Source organism: Limulus polyphemus, unplaced genomic scaffold, assembly GCF_000517525.1.
Source record: "Limulus polyphemus unplaced genomic scaffold, Limulus_polyphemus-2.1.2 Scaffold150, whole genome shotgun sequence".
In the NCBI taxonomy this organism is placed as follows: Eukaryota; Metazoa; Arthropoda; class Merostomata; order Xiphosura; family Limulidae; genus Limulus; species Limulus polyphemus.
Window position 1 is genome coordinate 642,476 of NW_013665760.1, and position 19,529 is coordinate 662,004.

General features: G+C 33.1%; 1 pseudogene; it reads left to right on the forward strand.

The window, feature by feature from the left end:
* Nucleotides 1–19,529, forward strand: part of LOC106475831 — a 278,839-nt pseudogene that overhangs the window by 102,578 nt on the left and 156,732 nt on the right.

The window sequence follows — 19,529 nt, forward strand, 5'->3', positions numbered from 1 at the left end:
TACACACACACACACACACACATATATATATATATATATATATATATATATATAGGTATTCGGCGTAATCTGGGATACAACTGTAGTTCATATAGCTGTATACAGGTCATTCATTAGTATGAGAAACGCACGTGCAAACAATGGTGCAAGGAACACAAACTGTGGCCTCGGGATCTATGGCAAGATAACTTTAATTCTTTTTCTATCAAACAAGACGTGTGTATGGGCACTTTTTTCTGTCTACAAAGGGTCTGCCTATTCTATTATGGATGTGTCCCGTTTTTCTGGTGAAGATGTGAATCAGTCATTGCATTAAAAATCAATGAAACATCTAGTCATTACCAGAGTGTTCTAATTGATGTTATGATGTTACATATTAGGTATCTTTGAAACTAGCTGCACCTATATCCATACTGCAGGATTGGTTTTAGAGTGGTTTACTGAGGAAATGAAGACTTCAGTTATCCTGTCTGGCTTTCCCAACCGCAAGATCTTAGTTATACCCAATTATTATAGGGGTATATTAAATCAGACTTCGACATAAGTCATTGTGGTTCAATATTATAATATGCCATTTGTGAAAAGATGTTATCTCTTTTTTCTTGCCCAAATTACGTTAATTCTCCCAAACTGAGGCTGAAGTTTCTGTGATTTCTTTTTTGTTTGGTTAACTTTATACTTGATGAATATTCAGTTTCATGATTCTCACATATTTTGTTGATTTTATTTGATAAACGGATGCATTTTTCTCCATACAATGTTTTCAGATTGAAAGTACGGCTAAATCTACATTCGTTAATTGGATTTTGATACGTATGATTGGTCGATGTTGTAATTAATGAGGTTTTCAGGATTCCTACTGGTCTGCTTCCCACTGGAATAGCAACAAGTCTGAGGACAGATACCACTAAAAATAAGGTTTTGATACTCGCAGTGCGCAGAGCACAGATATCTCGCAGTGTAATTCTATACTTGATAATAAATACACAATCCTATCGGCCGAATATATTTTCTAAAGCATAGTTTAGTGTTTGCTTCGATACAACTTTATTGTAACAAAATTTATGATTTGTAAACTAAAGATATTTTTCGCATGGAATTATTGAACTTTATGTGCTGATAAAGCAATTAACGATTGATTATTAAAAATGAAACGTGTCAGAGAAAAGAAAAAGAAACTACGAAAATGATTCTGCAACGGAAGAAATAATAGCTTGAAAACCTAATCCATGGATCACACAGACCCTCATAATAGTTAGATAGGAAATTTTCTTTCTGGCTATGATGCATCATCAATAGTTGATCTTATAACTGTTTGCATCAATATAGAAATAATTAGATACATGTGTTGTTTGTTACATTTATCTCTGTTGAGAAGGAGTAGCTCTGTTTCCCTGTTGTCAGCTGACTGACAGAAAGATTACACATTCCTCTGCCGAATCCATTCTTAGGTGACAAACGGTTCTCACGTCTGTTTGAATTCTGTAATTATCTATGTAAGCGTAAATAAGCACTTCTGACTGCACACTGTATGTTCGAACTTCGCTTTTTGATGAGAGACAGAGAGCATGCACTAGGCTGCCTGAAATTTACTTTCGCCCATCTAATAGAGAGTATCTGAATTATATGGTTACTTGACCGAAGGGAGACTGAAGATGCCTCATGAATGTCATGAAACTAGTATTTGTAATTTCTAGTCTTCTGTTAGTTTATTCCATTACTATAGCTTTTTTCACTAACTTTTAACAACATTTTATAAGTTATTCCTTTAACCAATGGCCAGGAATTATGTATACGTATCTTTCTGTCCCATTTGTCATTTTATTGACTGAAAATATGCAAACCTGTCTCTCGCATCAATTACTAAGTTCACTGAAAAAAAAAATATATATATATATATTTTGCTGAATCCTTTCCCTAGCTGTTTCATGGGCCGAGCGCTGCCAAGTGGTTAGCGTGCCGGACTGTGGTTAGGTGCCGAGGTTTCGTGGATCACGCCCCGTTACCGCCAATAGAAAGGGAAAAGAAATCGCTCTCCCCACTCTGTGGTCTTGGGTGCGTTATGAGAGTAACAGTCGTTTCACTAATCAGTTAGGGTAACGAATGAGTTAGCAATAGATGGTGTTGACTAGTTGCCTTGCCTCTAGTCTATCACTTTAAAATTATGGACAGATAACCCTTGTATAGCTTTGCGCGAATATCCGAAACAAACAAACAAATCTTTTAGCACTGATTGCTCGCAGCGAATAACGCAGACATTCACGGAAAGACCCACACGAACAGCAGACATTGAGAGAAAGGCACGCACACAACTGCACTTTCGTATGTACATAGTCTAGTAACATCTAGCTGAAAGAATTGTTAGACAGCTAGCACAGATAGCCCTCTAGTAGCTTTGAGGAAAATCAAAAACAAACGAAAACTTGTTTCACAAAGAGTGTTTTCTTCTATCTGTGTAAATCACACCCAAGTTATTCAACAGGCAGTATGTACGTCCTGCCCTTTCTCAACCGAATGACAAAAATTATGCACATCTTCCAGTTTAAATCCTACCCACAGCTGACTGACTGACAGGAAATGTGTACATCAGTTTCTCTTAATTATATCTACCACTCTCTTTAACACAAAATATAATGTATTGTTACTACAACTACACAAAAGTGAAAGAACAAGTTATGTTCTTTAGAATTCTCCTTCTTTTCTTAAATCAAGTGTTCAAAGTGTTTGTCTTCCTGATTTACACAGAGTTTATAACGTTGAATGACAGAGCGATAGATTTTGGTTATAGAATGGTGCATCGAGATTTGCCATTGGTGGTAAGAAATATGTGTGCTGAAAAATCCTTTGGTAGACCTGTTTATGGCCATCCATGTATATGTGTGTCTGTTTGAATCCGTTTCTTAGTTTAAAGCTTTTTGGTTTTTCGAATATCATGAAATTTACATCACAGTTGCAATAAATGACCTCCCAAAAACAAGTATGGAAAAATGTCAATTTCCCTTTCATGTCTTCAGTGATAATGACAAAGATACTTACTTGGATCAAGTAAACGAGGTTTGTTGTTTTCGCATAGAGATGATAATTAAATAAATATTCTTCAATAGGTTTATTGTTTGAGGTGGCACAAATTAGTTTCATCTCGGATATACTACTCAGATATGTTTTGTCTATATCGTGATCAGATATAAGACAACAGCTTTCTTAATACATCGTATAACAGACATGCACGAGGGTAATGATCCGAAGACATTGGATGAATTCTCTCGAGTTCGCTTGTCTTCTCGTGACGATAGCTAGACGCTTACTTAGAAAGTTATGTCTGTGTGAAAGCGATTAAGTAAGCTACGTATAACATGTTTTCTTTAGTCATCTTTGATCATGACTTCTTCAACTCGTGTAGAACATGTTTCTTTCTAACCTTTGCAAACCCTTTCCTTTTTTTTTTAATGCTGCTATACTGTGAAACTATTTTTTTAGGCAAAGCTAAACGCCGGTCACTTGCAGGTTTTGCGAGTGTTAAGAGAGTAAATGATTGCACGATAAAAAAAGTATGATTTGAAACATGGCAACGAGAATTTTATATGTGCAAATAAGCAAACATTATGATGCACAAAGTTAGTGCTTCAGTTTGCTAAACCTTCCAGTGGCACAGCGGTATGCTTTCGGAATTGCAATGCTACAAACCGGGTTTCGATACCCTAGGTGGGCACAGCATAGATAGCCATTTGTGCTTAACTTCAAACAAACAATTCGCTAAAATGTTTTAATAAAATGTTTTCTATTAATGTAATAGAACATTATTACAGTTTTCTATACCTTTTTGTCACAACAGATGTGGTCTTAAACTTGGCAATTTTTAAAAGTGCTAGCATTATCGACAAACGTACTTTTTTTAAAACAAAGTTGGCTCCTTTTTTTTCTGTTTTGTCCTCTAAAGGTGTTGATAATAAATTAGTTTGGGTAATCTTAATCTTTGGTTTGTTAAAATATTCATTTTGATAGTTTCAACTAAGCTGCCTTCCTTGTAGTCTTTCAGCTCAAAATTATGGACAGCTAACTCTTGTATAGCTTTGCGCGAATATCCGAAACACGTCTTTTAGCATTGACTGCTCGCAGCAAGTAGTGCAAACATTCACGTAATGACGCTCACAAACAAGAGACATTGAGAGAAAGGTACGTACACAAACACGCTTTCTTATGAACATATTCTAGCACCAGCTAGCTGAAAAAATCGTTAATACCTTTTGTCCACAGTGCACTTTCGTTAAAAAACGTACATTAAGAGTACTGGCTTTTGTCAGACCCGTACTTTTAAACGAAGTTTGTTTGAGATACTGATTTAAATTCAGTCTCGAAGAAATTAAGAATATCTTTTTTAGAGAAGAGCCAATTCGGAGATAAATTAATTCTATTGTTTTGAAATACTTTCTGTTCTTTTTTGTTTATAAGCGAACCTGTTTACGTTTTTTTAATGATATTAATTAGATTAAAGACTATTATACAATACAATTATTTCAAGTAAAGATTATTTCATAATATGATATGATATCAGGTAATGATTTTGAATTTAATTGATATAACGACATTGGTGATTTGTGACGTACAAAGACGTGTATTTATGAAGAAATATTTTGATTTGTTAGTGACGGTTCCATAATGCTACTTACTCGTATACGTTTTGAGTGAGCGACTGGAGTACTTTACAGTTGGGAGTGAAAAACGTAAAAACATAATTTATATATACTATATCTTCCCTTTATGGTTACTTTCATTTCTACGTCACATTAAAATGGTTGTAGTGTAAAAACCATGCCAGTCATGTTTGGTAGTTAGATTCACTTGAACACTGATTAGCCTGAAGGATGCTGTTAAAAGCACTATCAATCACGAGACAGGTGATAAAAATTGTCAGTCACAAAACTATACAAATACGCACTGTTACGTCAATAAAAAGCTCTTCCATGAAAAATAGAAGAGCTTCTATTGGGCTTGTATTCACTATTTACGTCATTCAGTCATAACTTTATTTTTGTGATACATGCAAGCAGATTTGATTAATATTTTACTCTTAGGAGTGTTCTGTTTTCTTTTGTTATATGGTAATGTATCATATTCTATGTTTACATTCTGCCATCAACGGTAAAATCACAGAGGGTAATAGTTTAACTTTAGATGATACATAATTACTCTGAGGGTAATTTACACGCACCATTCTTAAAATTATAACACCTTCACTTCTCTTTTTTTTTAACACTGCAGTTTAAAAAGGAGGATTAACCCTACCAGTGCTGCAGGAAATATACTTTTTATTTCTGTCGCCGCGTTCTTTACGTTCTAGAAACTGTTACTATAAGAAAATCCATGCTTTTTCAACAAAGAAAGTCGAAGGAATTTTCAGTTCTTCATCAGAATTATTAAAAGTTTCTTTTCTAAATTGAAATGGTTGTAGAGATAACGTAACTCCGCAAGTTAATTTTTGTTCTTTTACTTACTCGTATTAATATGTATGTTTACATGATATTTCTAGTTAAGTTGATATATACATTTCTTTGTTGATGGTGTGAGTGCTGATAATATAAAAGTATTTTTAGATAAATATCTACAATGAATGTCTAAAACTTGGTTAATATAGATTGTTTTTATTGATACTAGCCTTTTATACAAAAAATGATAAAAATGTTCACTTTTTAGTCAATAAATTCATTCGTATAAAAGGTCTGGCTGTGGTCTAGTGGTCAGTTTGTTGATCTACTGTTTGAAGGGTGCAAGGTTTGAAACGTGATGCCGCCGTGGTCTAGTGGTTAGTTTGTTGGGTTGCCGTTTGAATGGTTCAACGTTTGGAACGTGATGCTACCGTGGTCTCGTGGTTAGTGCATTTTGGGCTGCCGTTTGAAGGGTCCAAGGTTTGAGACGCGATGCCGCTGAATACGCTTCGAACTTGTAGCTGTTGAAGCGTTATAAATGTGACAATTAATCCAGTTATTCAGTTCTATGAATCAAACAAGATATTTCTTGCGATGGGTCCTACTGGTTAACTACCCTTCCTCTGGTCAGTAGTTCAAAATTAAGGACGCCTATACTTGAACCAAGTATAAGATGCCCTTCAGTTAGAAAAAATGAATTTCTTTCTTGTAGAATACGTTTTATTGAAGAAACGAGATAGCTCGTCTGATGATGTAGTAAAATATTCATTTATTTATTGAGTCGTTATACCAATTTGACGAACATTACTTATTCGTGTTACTCTGAGATAGATAATGCGCTGTGTATATGGAGAGACAAAATACACTTGTTGCTGGAGGGTCAACAAGTAATATCGTTGATACACTACAACGTTTCTTATGCAGCTGTAGTTGCATTGCTTTATGATGTATTTTTATTAGCTCTCAAGCTGATGGAAATACGGTTAGAATCTGACGTAACTGGAAAGTGTGATGATTAAGAATAAACAGTCCAGTTGTTTACTTACTGATTTAGGCTCTGATATGGTTTTTTGTATTTGTTTTACATGTCTACAGAGAAGATTTTGAGTATATTTTAAAGAAAACACAAAAACCTTTGTACAGCTTGTGAAAGTATAGTACAATAATATTAAAATATTTCGGAGATTAAATGGATATTTTGTGGGTTTTCACTTTTCACTCCGTGTCCGTGTTGTATTTCAACCACGTAATACTATTTCTAACAAATTCAGCTATTTAGACTTGGTTATTAAACCAAGTATTAGTACTTAAAAACATTTAAAAGTCAAAAATCACATAAAGCATTTTTTAAAGATACCATTTCCCATTAACAACATGTATAATAATAACATGAATTATAACAAGTGCTTGCAGTATTTAACTCATTCATTGTATTATGTATGACAATTTCGAGTGGTCTGAAACCGAGCCAAATGATAATTTGAATTTAGTAGTTAAATATTTGCCGATATATCTCCAATTTATGATATTTGCCAACAAGATTGATGAACACAGTTTTCTTTTTTTAATACATTTTTTTAAATATACAACCAATAATACAATTTACAATAACGGTTATTACAAATAGTTTTAACAAACAATGATTTATATACAAAAGTTTCACAAACTTACAAGCAATATAAAGTCCTCTTTCCAGTCTGGAACTTCCTTGATATCTTATCGAGGGATCACGATGAGCGAGTTGATTTCGAGTTGACGTAGGTATAATTCACTTAACAGGGAGCTAACTAGCCCTGTAGTTCTCACTGGTCACACGTCGTGTTTCCACCGATGACGTTAGGTAATGTTTTCGTAAAAGTACTTATGTCCAATGTGAATCCACTGAAGTTAAATGGTTTGTAATGTTCAAAATTTATAAACGTTCCTGGTCAAATATCTTAAGTTTTCCGATTAATAATCGTTATAACAATAGCATTCGTAGCTTCCAAAGTTTATAGCACACCAACTATAGCAAACCAACAATAGATACTATTTTTTGGCGAGTCGCGTTGGCTATATTTATAGGCGTGTGGAGAGTATCTGGAAAATTCAGATTACGTAACAATACAAAGGTACATTAGGGTTTACGTACACACACATATATTGTTGATTCTTACACTCGAGAATCTTCTACAACTTTAGAGAATAGGCGGGAGTTTCGCAATACATATTTAACAGTATAATTTATGTACATTTCTAAATATAAATTAAATTTAAACAGACATCGATATCAAAATAAATATAGAATAATAAATCCTTCACAATTGATATTGATTTTTGTAATTAACGCATATGTCAGATGTCTTACTATTTAATACCACAAGTGACATTTTGGTTATTCGTGTTTTTATTGTCACTGTAAAACATAGAAACAGCCTGTCCGACGGTCACTATTAGTACCTTCTTCTGTTTCTTGTCCTTCTGAGTTATCAGGACTGTCCAAATATTGACTTTACAGTTGTGATAACAAACTTGGTTTCACAAGATAGATGGAAGAAAATTACTTTAAGCTGACAAACTAATGTGACATAACGTCACCAGATATAATGAAGTTCCCATCTCGGACTGAAAGAAGTACAGGCTATTGAAGATACATTGTCGGTTTTAAAGAAAGTTTATGTCTGTCACTTGTTAATAAATTTTCACTTAGTGGCGGATTATTGAGTTAACTAGAAAATATTTGTCTACCGAGTAACTACATGGTAGTTTCTTCTGCATGATCTTTATGGAACTGGTCTGTGAAGAACATATTACCCGTTTTTATTTTTGAAATAATGATAAAGTCTTTATCCTTCTTAGAGCTGTGATTTAACAGATCCAGCGCGTGTGTGTGTGCCAGATCAAAGATTTCCACATGTCGACTGAGGATATTATCCTACTTCTGACAGCTCTGATGTATGGTTCAATACTCAAAAAACGTTGCTGAAGGATTGTAATTATTTTCACATTTAACAGAGTAAACCCACTGAGAACAAATCACCCTGCTGTGATCAAGTCCATAAACTTTTTCCCAAAATTTTGCTTTGAGGCATTGTTTTTCTATTTGTTTATTGATTGATCAATAAATATCTTACGAGATCGTAGAAAGCAACGCTATTAAAATTAATCACTAAATAGCAATTTATACCCTTGATAATTACCTAAATTATACCAAAGAAAGATATTTAATGGATGGCCAAAATTGTCTGTTAATAATAACCAGAACCTTGGTGATATCAATTTATACGGCCTTTTTCACGGAGACAAGACTGTGTGATGAGCCACTCCCAGGAGCAGCGCTTTAAATTACAACAGCTAGATTGGTTTAATATTAAAGTTGAATTAGTCTTCCGTCTATATGTAACATGTATCCTGGTGGTGTATAAGGCTAAATAGATAAACGGATACACAACCGTCCAATATATATTTTACGCTGCTTAATGACTCCTCAAGATTGAAAATAAGCTTATGGCGTTCAGAAAGTAATTTTTGTGTGTGTGTCTTTACGTGGATTGACACTCATGAATTACATTTATTATAAAATAAAGAGCGATGTTTTAAGTTGTTAACATGCGTATAGCAGATTCTGAGCATAAAACCCACAATAATAGGAATGTATAAAACGTTGAAAGTTTTTCATGCAAAGATCTATGAAATAGTTGGTGTTTACTAGAGCCACGTTGTTATAGTCTGATGATAACAGAAATAAATTGAATACCACTGTAACAATAAGAGCCGTATTAGGTATTTGCGGATTTTCTTGGTAAAAGTCAAAATCGGAGATAAGTTTCATGGGAAGCTTGGGTGCATTATAAATCTTTTAGATGGCGTAGTTTAAAATCCATCACGTCTATCTGTATAAACTTCTTTCCAGCCATTGTTATAGTTTTCACAGAAACCAGCAAAATCCGTCGCATGAAGTCACGGAAACTACATTAAAATGGAAATGCTGTTCTTCTCAGTTTTCCTTTTAATGAGATAAATCGACTGAAGTTTTCTTTGTTGACATTTGGTACACTTATTTTTGTTCTTGAAATTAGTACTTTACGTCCAAAACGGATAAATATTCTCATGTGATAAGATAAGAAGAAGAAGCAAAGAAGCATAGTATGAGACTGCACGAAATTTGTTTAGTTGTGAGTCATCGTAAAGTAATTTTGAAGTACTATAAATAAAGAGATGTAAGATTATATAGCCTGGCCATTACTCGGTAATAAAAGTAAAAACAGGGTAGTCGAAAAGTAGGCTACAGATTTCGCGCAAAGCTACACGAGGGCTATCTGCGCCAGCCGTCCCTAATTTAGTAGTGTAAGACTAGAGGGAAGGCATCACCACCCACCGCCAACTCTTGGACTACTCTTTTACCAAAGAATAGTGGGATTGACCGTCACATTATAACGCCCCCACGACTGAAAGGGCGAGCATATTTGGTGGGACGGGGATTCGAAACCGCGACCCGCAGATTGCGAGTCGAGCGCCCTAACCACCTGGCCATGCCGGGCCGTAGGTTACAGTTAGATAATAAGTTAAATAAATAGAGATGGATTTTTAAGGTAGCGAGACAGACATGTCAATCAATATGCATATTACAAAGAAAGATAGATAAGAGATGTGTGTGTTTGGTTGTTAATCAAGTTAAAATATCGATCGATTGAAACAAGAAAGAGTACGCTTCAAGCTCGCTAAATCAGAATAAAGTCGGTAAATTACTGACTTTGCTGTTTATTCTTTCACCTTTGTGTAAAACACAATGTTGAGTGGATGATAATGATATTCCTCCCTTCTTTTGACTCATTTATTGATAACAAATTATCAGAAAAAAATAATTGTAAATTGTCAATGCTTAGCTTAAAAATTTATACAGAACTCTTCTCTGATCCTTCTCTATATTTTTTATCTCATGCCAAAACTATTGTAAACAGGTTTTTCTATTTGTTAAAGCTGTGAGAGAGAAACTTGAAAAACTGGTAAAGTTAAATTTGCCATCCACATACGTCCAGCTCAGTGGAACTCGCTAATGACATAGTTAAACAAATTACTGGTAAAGCAGTGATTGCAACGTTTCCGTGGACTGTAGCCAATTCCTTTTATTCTGATGCGCTAAAAAGAAGAGATTGTAACAATCGTTAGAAACGCGATGTTTCTCAGGAACTTTTAGATATTATGTGGTCATAGACGATAATTAGCATGTGTATTATTAATAACCATTCTGTAATAATGTTTCATAATTCACCAACACTTAAATAGTGCTCTATCGTTTGATAGAATACTAACCGTAGCCAGTTTAACAAAAAATAATTTTACCATTATAACTATATAACTGTTAGAATATCATACAAAGTATGGATTAATTAAGAGATAATTAGAATTTTAAAATCTTTAGATATCTTTAAATCATCGAGTACTGTTGCCAAGTCCACTGTTAAAAGTTTTGTTTGGATATTTGGTGTGGCTTACTTGCATTCGTACGAACAATAAGAGGTTCATTATACACGTAGTTCAGGGCAGGAATGGTATTTGGCTCAATTTAACCTTAACAGCCACGAAAACACAATCCACAGTATTAAATCGTATTGTGTTGTACATCGGCAGTCGAGCACATTGTTGAAAAATCAGATTTTATTGTTATATTTATTTACATTTATCATATGGTAGTAAAGTATGCACACCACGCCAACAGTAATGTTAAGATTTCTAAACCTGCGTATATATTCATGCGACACAGCAACGTATGCAAGTCGTGCATAATAACATCTAGAGTCCAGACGACTTCAAAATATGACATTAATTATTTAGTATTGATCTTAATTATTAATAAAGTACCGTGTTTATGTTAGATTCCTGATTTAAAATGGCACATTGATGTAAATATATACCTGAAACTTGATTTGCAACAGAGTAAGTTATTTTGTTCCTCATAGTCGTTTCCAACTGGATTAACGTCCACTTGATTATTAGTAGAGTATGGAATTAACGTTTCACTGATTTTTTAAAGAGAAGTTTGTTTATACTTAATATTCAAGTTTCTAACAGTACATTATTAAGTTTATTTAAATACGTGGTTTCTAGCAGGGCATTTTTTTATATTTGGTTTCTAGTGGGGCAGTTTTTCTGTTATTTGTTTGTTAATAGAGTACTTCTTCAGATATTTAGTTTTTGACAAAACATTCTTTCAGATTTTTGTTTTCCAGCAGGTGTAATATTTTGTTTCTAACACAGTATTTTATAATATCTGTTTTCTAACTGTGTATTTTGTGTACGTGTAATATGTAATTGATCACGCGTAAGATCTTATATTCAAGCTGCTATTGTTATAAGTATAGGATGATGCAAAAATCATCCGCTACCATTACTTTAAGATGTTCAAAATATGGACTGCTGTTATCAGTGTTAAAACAGAATCATTTCCACCCGTTCTTGAAAATTTAACGATATCCCAACCAATTCTGCGATAAAGGATAAAAAAATTAGTGAAACACAAAAATAGCTTAAGAAATCCTAGTAAGGGTAGGACCTTGAAATACCACAATGGTGCGCAACGTTTGTACGACCCTGTATAATATTTGGTTTCTAAGGCGTATTGATAACACGTCCGTTCTTACATTCAAACTTTACATAACATAAACTAATTCCCTATCACAGTAGTTAAACAAACTGTTAACTAATTTTTGAAAACACAGACAAGATATTATAACCAAACAAACAAACCCAAACAACACTCCATAAAACGAAGGAAACCTAATTACTGATACTATCCCGTATATATAAAATACTAGCATACCTCCATCAGAAACTTGGAAACAACTAGCACTTAAATATAACCTTAACATAACGACTAAGTTCATTGTTTGTTTGTAATTAAGCACAAAGCTACACAATGGGCTATCTGTGCCCTGCCCACCACGGGTATCGAAACCCGATTTCTAGCGTTGTAAGTCCGCAGACATACCGATGTGCCACTTGGGGGCAATTTCAAATTTAAACGAGGGAATCCTCAATAGCCGCGGCTAAACATCATACAACGATTTTATAAGTACAAAATTAAGTCGTTGTATGTTTAAAAAAAAGAAACATGGGCAGGATTTTTATTTTTGATTGAAAAAATAAAAATTTCCCGTGTATATCATCGATAAAGCTTTGAAGTATTAGCCTTCGAAACTCCTGCAACGCAGGTGTTCTTTACAACGATCAGAGCTATTGAAAGCCCGACTTATAAATTGAAGAATTTGTTTTATGGAAAAACCTGCTTCTTAAAAGAAGAAAATTATTTGTTTTGGATCTTTTAAACAAGCATATATTTGTAAACGTATATCTTTCTTCATATTTTTGTTTCCAGTTTACTTTATCTTACAAAACGTTGATTAAATTAAATAGAAAAGAATGAATTTTACTGTGGAATGAAGTTGCTAAAAGCTGAAGACAAAAATACATAAAGAATTATCTTTAAGGAGAGGATGGTATGAATTTTACTGTGGAATGAAGTTGCTAAAAGCTGAAGACAAAAATACATAAAGAATTATCTTTAAGGAGAGGATGGTATGAATTTTACTGTGGAATGAAGTTGCTAAAAGCTGAAGACAAAAATACATAAAGAATTATCTTTAAGGAGAGGATGGTATATAATGATGATGTGTATATTGATTTGTTTTACATTACAGAATAACCAAATTGATTTAATTGATAGATTTGTTGAAATGTTCAAATTTAATAACATAAATTACGACGAAAATTACAAAATTTATAACGCGAGTTTTTTTTTATGTCTGTGTATAGAATATGAAACCATATTTCAAATAATCACTGGTTAATTTGAAAAATTTTTATTTTCAATTTACGCATTTTAATTATCTTTAATAACAAAGCTAGAATGTAAAGTTAAAGAACTTTCCTTAACTTTCTTCTTCACGTGGTTTGAGCGGGTCAGCATGATGATCATCCTCCTGAACTGCGTCACTCTGGGCATGTATCAACCATGTGTTGACGAGATGTGCACCAGTAATCGTTGCAGGATCTTGCAGGTATTTGATCATCTGATATTTGCCTTCTTCGCCCTGGAGATGATGATCAAAGTGTTGGCAATGGGATTCCTTGGAAAGGGGGCATACATGGCTGAAACATGGAATCGCCTGGACGGCTTCATCGTCGTGGCAGGGTAAGTAGCTATTTAACTTTTAATATTACTGTGATGAATTCTATACGCACTTTATTGTTTTTAAGCTTTGTTTGTTCTACTGAAATGCTTTTGTCAGGTAAAAGAATATATTAAACATGAAATTACTTTAGTGATGTCAGAGGAAAAAATGGCAATCACATGGTTTAATACGTTATACATTTATTTTGGGTAACAACAGGAGATTTTGAAATCTTATTTGATAGCTTATAAAGTAATTGTTTGAATTATGAAAACTCGCCATAATACGTTGATAAATATAGAAGTTTATAATGTGTTGATGAATATAATATAGATTCATTTCTCGGTTTGTAGAGTAACATTAGTAAATCTCTAAACTGTTTTATACAATATGTTATAACGGTTTGAAAATTATCGTAAACCTTAAAAACTTTAATTGGACATGCAGCTTATTTTATGTACACAAAAGAGCAAATAAAAAATACATTAATAATTTATTTATATATATTCGTCCTTTAATGTACGGAAGGTCAGTAGAAGATCCTTAAAATGTTGCTGTTCATAATAAAATAATCTACTTTGTTCGTGAGTGAAAGAATAACATAAAATCGTTGCGACGATTCAGTTTGTTTACACCAGTTTCTTGGTGCACGGAAAATCAGTAAAAATCCACATAACAAAGCGGAAGGAAAAAAACAAGATGAACATTGAAGGCCACATACAACAGGAAGTAATTAAAACTTTTGTCAATATGATATGCATAGCTTCTTTGAAGTACATCACTGATGCATGTAAAGAAACACGAGTTTTATTTTTATTATTAATGAAACTTGATATTCTTTATCAGTTTAGGAAAATACTTTCGATATATCAAGTTTAGATAAGATGAAAAATTAAATTGGCATAAGAAGTCGATTAAAACAAGGAGTAAAATCTTACCACGCACAAATTATTCTCTGTCTATCCTTGCATTTCAATATCTGCATAGGAAGGAATGTGTATGAGCACTGTTTTCTCTGCTATCGAGGATAATGTGTTACTCTGTGAACTGATAATGTGTTTATGTATACACACATTAACATATTGTAACAATAAGTAAAGATTAAAGAAAATTTTTACTGGGAATGTACAATGAAAAGGAAAGACCGGAACAAACTTTAGTGGTAATTGATGTAAAAACTCGGGGGAAAAAGTTACTGACAGTGAATAACGATAAGTAAGAACAAGAAATTACACAGACTACATGGACGTTCGAAAAGTGCGATTTGGGCGGGCTGCTCATGATCTCAACTCACTCGAATTAATTATTCATACAGAAAAACGATAATCTGAACTATTGGGTTGACAAAATTAAAATATTAAATCTCGGTTATGATACATTTGCTTTTGTTTAACCCATTCCGTGTCAGGTTTATTTATTGTTATTTTTTTGGAAATGAGCTAAAACAAAAAAGGCAGGTTTTTTATTTTGCTTTTTGATAGCTTATCGTAATACATTATAAGATGATAAATTAAAAATACAGCGATAAGTGGTTTACCTGAATTAACTTGGTGAGGTATCTTTTGAAACATGGAGTTATCTCGGTCAAATCACGGAAGGGGTTAAAGTCTAATCAATCAAGGTAATATTAGTTTGTTGTTGTTTAGAAGGAACTGGAGAAGATAATAACATAGCTATTAAAATATAGATCACTTTGAGAAGAACATGACTGTTAGATCATTCTGAGATGAGTATCATCCAGTTTCTTTGATCCACTTTACATCGCCACGCTATATACATGTCGTTGCTGAGGCCATTCCCCATGGTTAAGAAACTGAAAGCTTATTTTGAGATTTACATGTCGTTTCTGAGGCCATTCCCAATGGTTAAGAAACTGAAAGCTTATTTTGAGATTTACATGTCGTTTCTGAGGCCATTCCAAATGGTTAAGAAACTGTAAGCTTATTTTGAGTTTTTGTTTTGTTTCCTTCACTTGGGTATGCAAGACTCGGGGAGTGTTACCCGAATGCCTTGTTCTTGTATAAAGACTGCGGGTGAAATATTGAGAAAATCATTTCTTCCATTGCTTAAACAAGCTTGTTACTGTTACTTTGTCTTTCCATCGCGTAGCTTTGGTTAAAAATATATAATTTTCTTTGGAGTCTAGTATAGTTGTTAAAACACCAAGAAAAACATAAAATATTTACAATCTCATTGATTATCATCACGAATTCATGGTATTTTATTTTTAAAATTTCCTTTTAACATAATAATAATAATAATAGTAAACATTATTTTTACTAATGCTGGAAAATAATTGTTTCTGACGTTTATCTATCAGTCTGGCATTTCATCAACTCGATTAACAAGAACATCATTTATCAATGTAATATGATATGACATTTAAATAATAATAACGAAAACACACAGTTTAACAGTACATGCAGCTATATTAGATACTTTTAAACACATATAATGGTGTAAACCTTAAACCTAAATGGGATTAATATCCAACAAGTACTACCTTGAATCTATATCCAACAAGAAAATGCCCCCCTCCCAGTGGCACAGCAGTATGTCTGCGGACTTATACTACTAGAAACCGGGTTTCGATACCCTTGGTGGGCAGAGCACAGATAGCCCTTTGTGTAGCTTTGTGTTTAATAACAAACAAAAAGAACCAACAGTTTAATGCGCATTGCCTGGTGAACTAATATCCATTAAGTAATACTTTAATGCAGATTCTGCTGGACTAATATTCAACAAGTAATAATTTATTGCGCATTGCCTGGTGAACTAATATTCAACACGTAATAATGTAATGAACACTATCTGCTGGAATAATATCCAACAATAAATAATGTAATGCACATTATACTGGACTAATATCTAACAAGTAATAATTTCTGGTAGCACTGACCCTTAAAACTGGACAACTTTACATGCTGAGGAAACATTGTTAAAACACTTATTATATAACCTTCAAGTTGAGTACAAGACAAAAGTTTGATGTCACAATTTCTGAAAGTACACTTTCAGTCATATATGTCATATGCATAATTAATGTGGCAGGGATAAAGAAATACATACCATAACTTGTTCTAACACCACAACGTTACTTACAAATGATAAAAACATTTGAAAATTGATACACATGCTCTTTGTGAACATCCTTATAGCTTAAATTAAAAACTTTGTAAATTTTTTGCAACGTTAGCAAGCTATAGGCAATTAATTTTAATTGATGTCTTCATAATAAGACAATTGGTAAAGATTTTTTTAATTAAAAAATCAAGCTATGGAAGAGTGTAATATCAACAAGTGTGCTAAATTTGTGAAGTTATCATGCTAATAAATTGGTGACCCCAGGGAAAACTGCGTTTTGAGAAAATAGCCGTTAAGGTTTTTTAGCTTTTAAATGTCACATTTATCAGTTTTTCCTCAGCACATAAGTTGCCCAGTTTTATGGATCAGTGCTATCTTAATGAACATGGTCTGCTGAACTAATATCCAACCAGCAACAATGTTAAGCACATTATCTCCTGGACTAATACGTAACAAGTAATAATGCAATACACATTATCTGCTGGACCAATATCCAACAAATGATTATTTAATGCACATTATCTGCTGGATTGATATTCATCAAGTCATAATTTAGTGCACAGGATATTGTGGAATAAAAACGAACAAATAATAATTTAGTACACATTGTCTGTTGGACTAATATCCAACAAATAATTATCTAATACACATTGTCTGCTGGATTGATATTCATCAAGCCATAATTTAATGCACAGGATCTTGTGGAATAAAAACGAACAAATAATAATTTAGTACACATTGTCTGTTGGACTAATCAGCAAGTACATTTAATATATATTGTCTGGTGGACTAATATCGAACTAGTTATAATTTAATACACATTTTCTGCTGGATTTATGTCGAGTAAGTAATAATTTAATACACCAATTTCAGGATATTTTTATTGTTGTTTTTTATGAACGAAGCTACATAATGTGCAAAAACGAACCCCGAATTTTAGCTATCTAAATCCGTGAATTTACTGCGAACACACCAGGAAACATTAATGGAGACAGATGTGTTTAAAATTATATGACTTTCTCTCGTCTTTGAAGCTTTAATATAGTGTGCTAAATACCATTAACATCTGCCTAGTAGTTAATGGATTAGAAACGATTTATCGTATTCGCTTTGATCTCGTTTTCCAGTTGAGAGGTTAGATGGATATGAAAAAAGAAGCATGTTAAACTACTTTCTTGTATAATTCTGATAAAACATGCCATATTTGATGGAAATATGAACAGTATTTTACAAATCTATAATGTCACACTGTCTTGAAGGGTAAGCAGATAAACTTTTTATATCTTTCTCTTTGTATTATTTCAATGAGACTTGCCATATTTGATGTACATATGTTCAGTAGTTTCCAGGCTTATAATGTCAAATACTCTCAGAGGGTAGGTAGATATAAAAAAATGTACCTTGGACTACTCTTATGTATTGAATAATGAAATCAAAATTTCTTTGAAATTCTCTCACTACTTTCCGAAAGAATAACAAACCATTAAAGGAAACTGCTTTGTGCTGTGTTTTTGTCACAGTTTTGTACATACATATTTCATAGTTTACCGTTTTAACTACTACTTAGTAGTGTGTATTAACTTTGAATCGAAGCTACAGTCACAATAAAAATACTCTCAAAACTTTTAGAGAAGACATCAAAAGTTAACCGTTTTACAGACGACGGAAGATGTTGTCTTGTTATTCCACGAGGATTCAGGATATTTTGTATATAACCCTAAAAGTATTCAGATAATTTCCTTTTTGATCTTTACGTAGAAGCATAACGTTACTGCCGCTACTAACAACTGAACTAACAGAAATAGAGTCACATATTTGATTGTTTTGTAACCCTGAAACCCCTTTTTTATTTCCAAATTTTATTGGATGTACTGATTATCCAGATAATACTGGCAAGTCATATTAAAGGTTCTATGATTCATGTTTGTGGGTATATTAAACACAAATTAACTGTCTTGGGTGGATCAGGCACAAGAAAATAAAAATCCAGTTTATGTTTCAACTACTAAAATGTTAAAGCCAAAGTGAATCAGATACTTTAAAATTGTGTTGATAAACATAAGTAACCAGTTGATCTGATGTTGAACTGGTGAAGCGCGCTCAACTTAAAACAAGGGTTAATTATTTATTAATTTGTTATCTAGGGAAGAACTGAAACGAAAGTCCACCGTGGAATATGGTAGTTGGATAATGCACTGAATCATATTGTTTACAAAATGGAATAAAATGTTTTCGGATATAATACTAGGGTTAAAATACTGCTTAATAAATGGCTGGTTTAGCGTTCTACTGTATATAATAGTGTTTGATATAATATTGGGTTGTTTGGGATATATTATTTAAGATAAAAGGGTTGGACATAATACTGGATAAAATGTTGTTTCATATAATATTATGTTAAAATGTGTTGGATATTGTACTAAGGTTAAAAATAATACCGGACCAGAGCATTACCTGGATATACTGCTGATGAAGTACATTATTTTATTTGTTCGTTTGTTGAATTTCGCGCAAAAGTACTCGAGGGTTATCTGCGCTAGTCATCACTAATTTAGAAATGATAGACCAGAAGAAAGGAAGCTAGTCAACATCAACCACCGCTAACTCTTAGTCTACTCTTTACCAACGAAAAGTGAGATTGACCGTTACATTATAATGCCTCCACGGCTGAAAGACTGAGCATATTCAGTGGAAATATTCGAATACATGACCCTCGGAAAAAGAATCGAGTGCCCTAACCACTAGGCCACTGCACTTATAATTCTAAGTTAAACGCTATTGGATATGGTACTAAGTAAACTAATATTGGATATATTAATTTGGTTTAAAAACTGACATATTTAATACTCTAATATTTCTTGTTTATTACTCA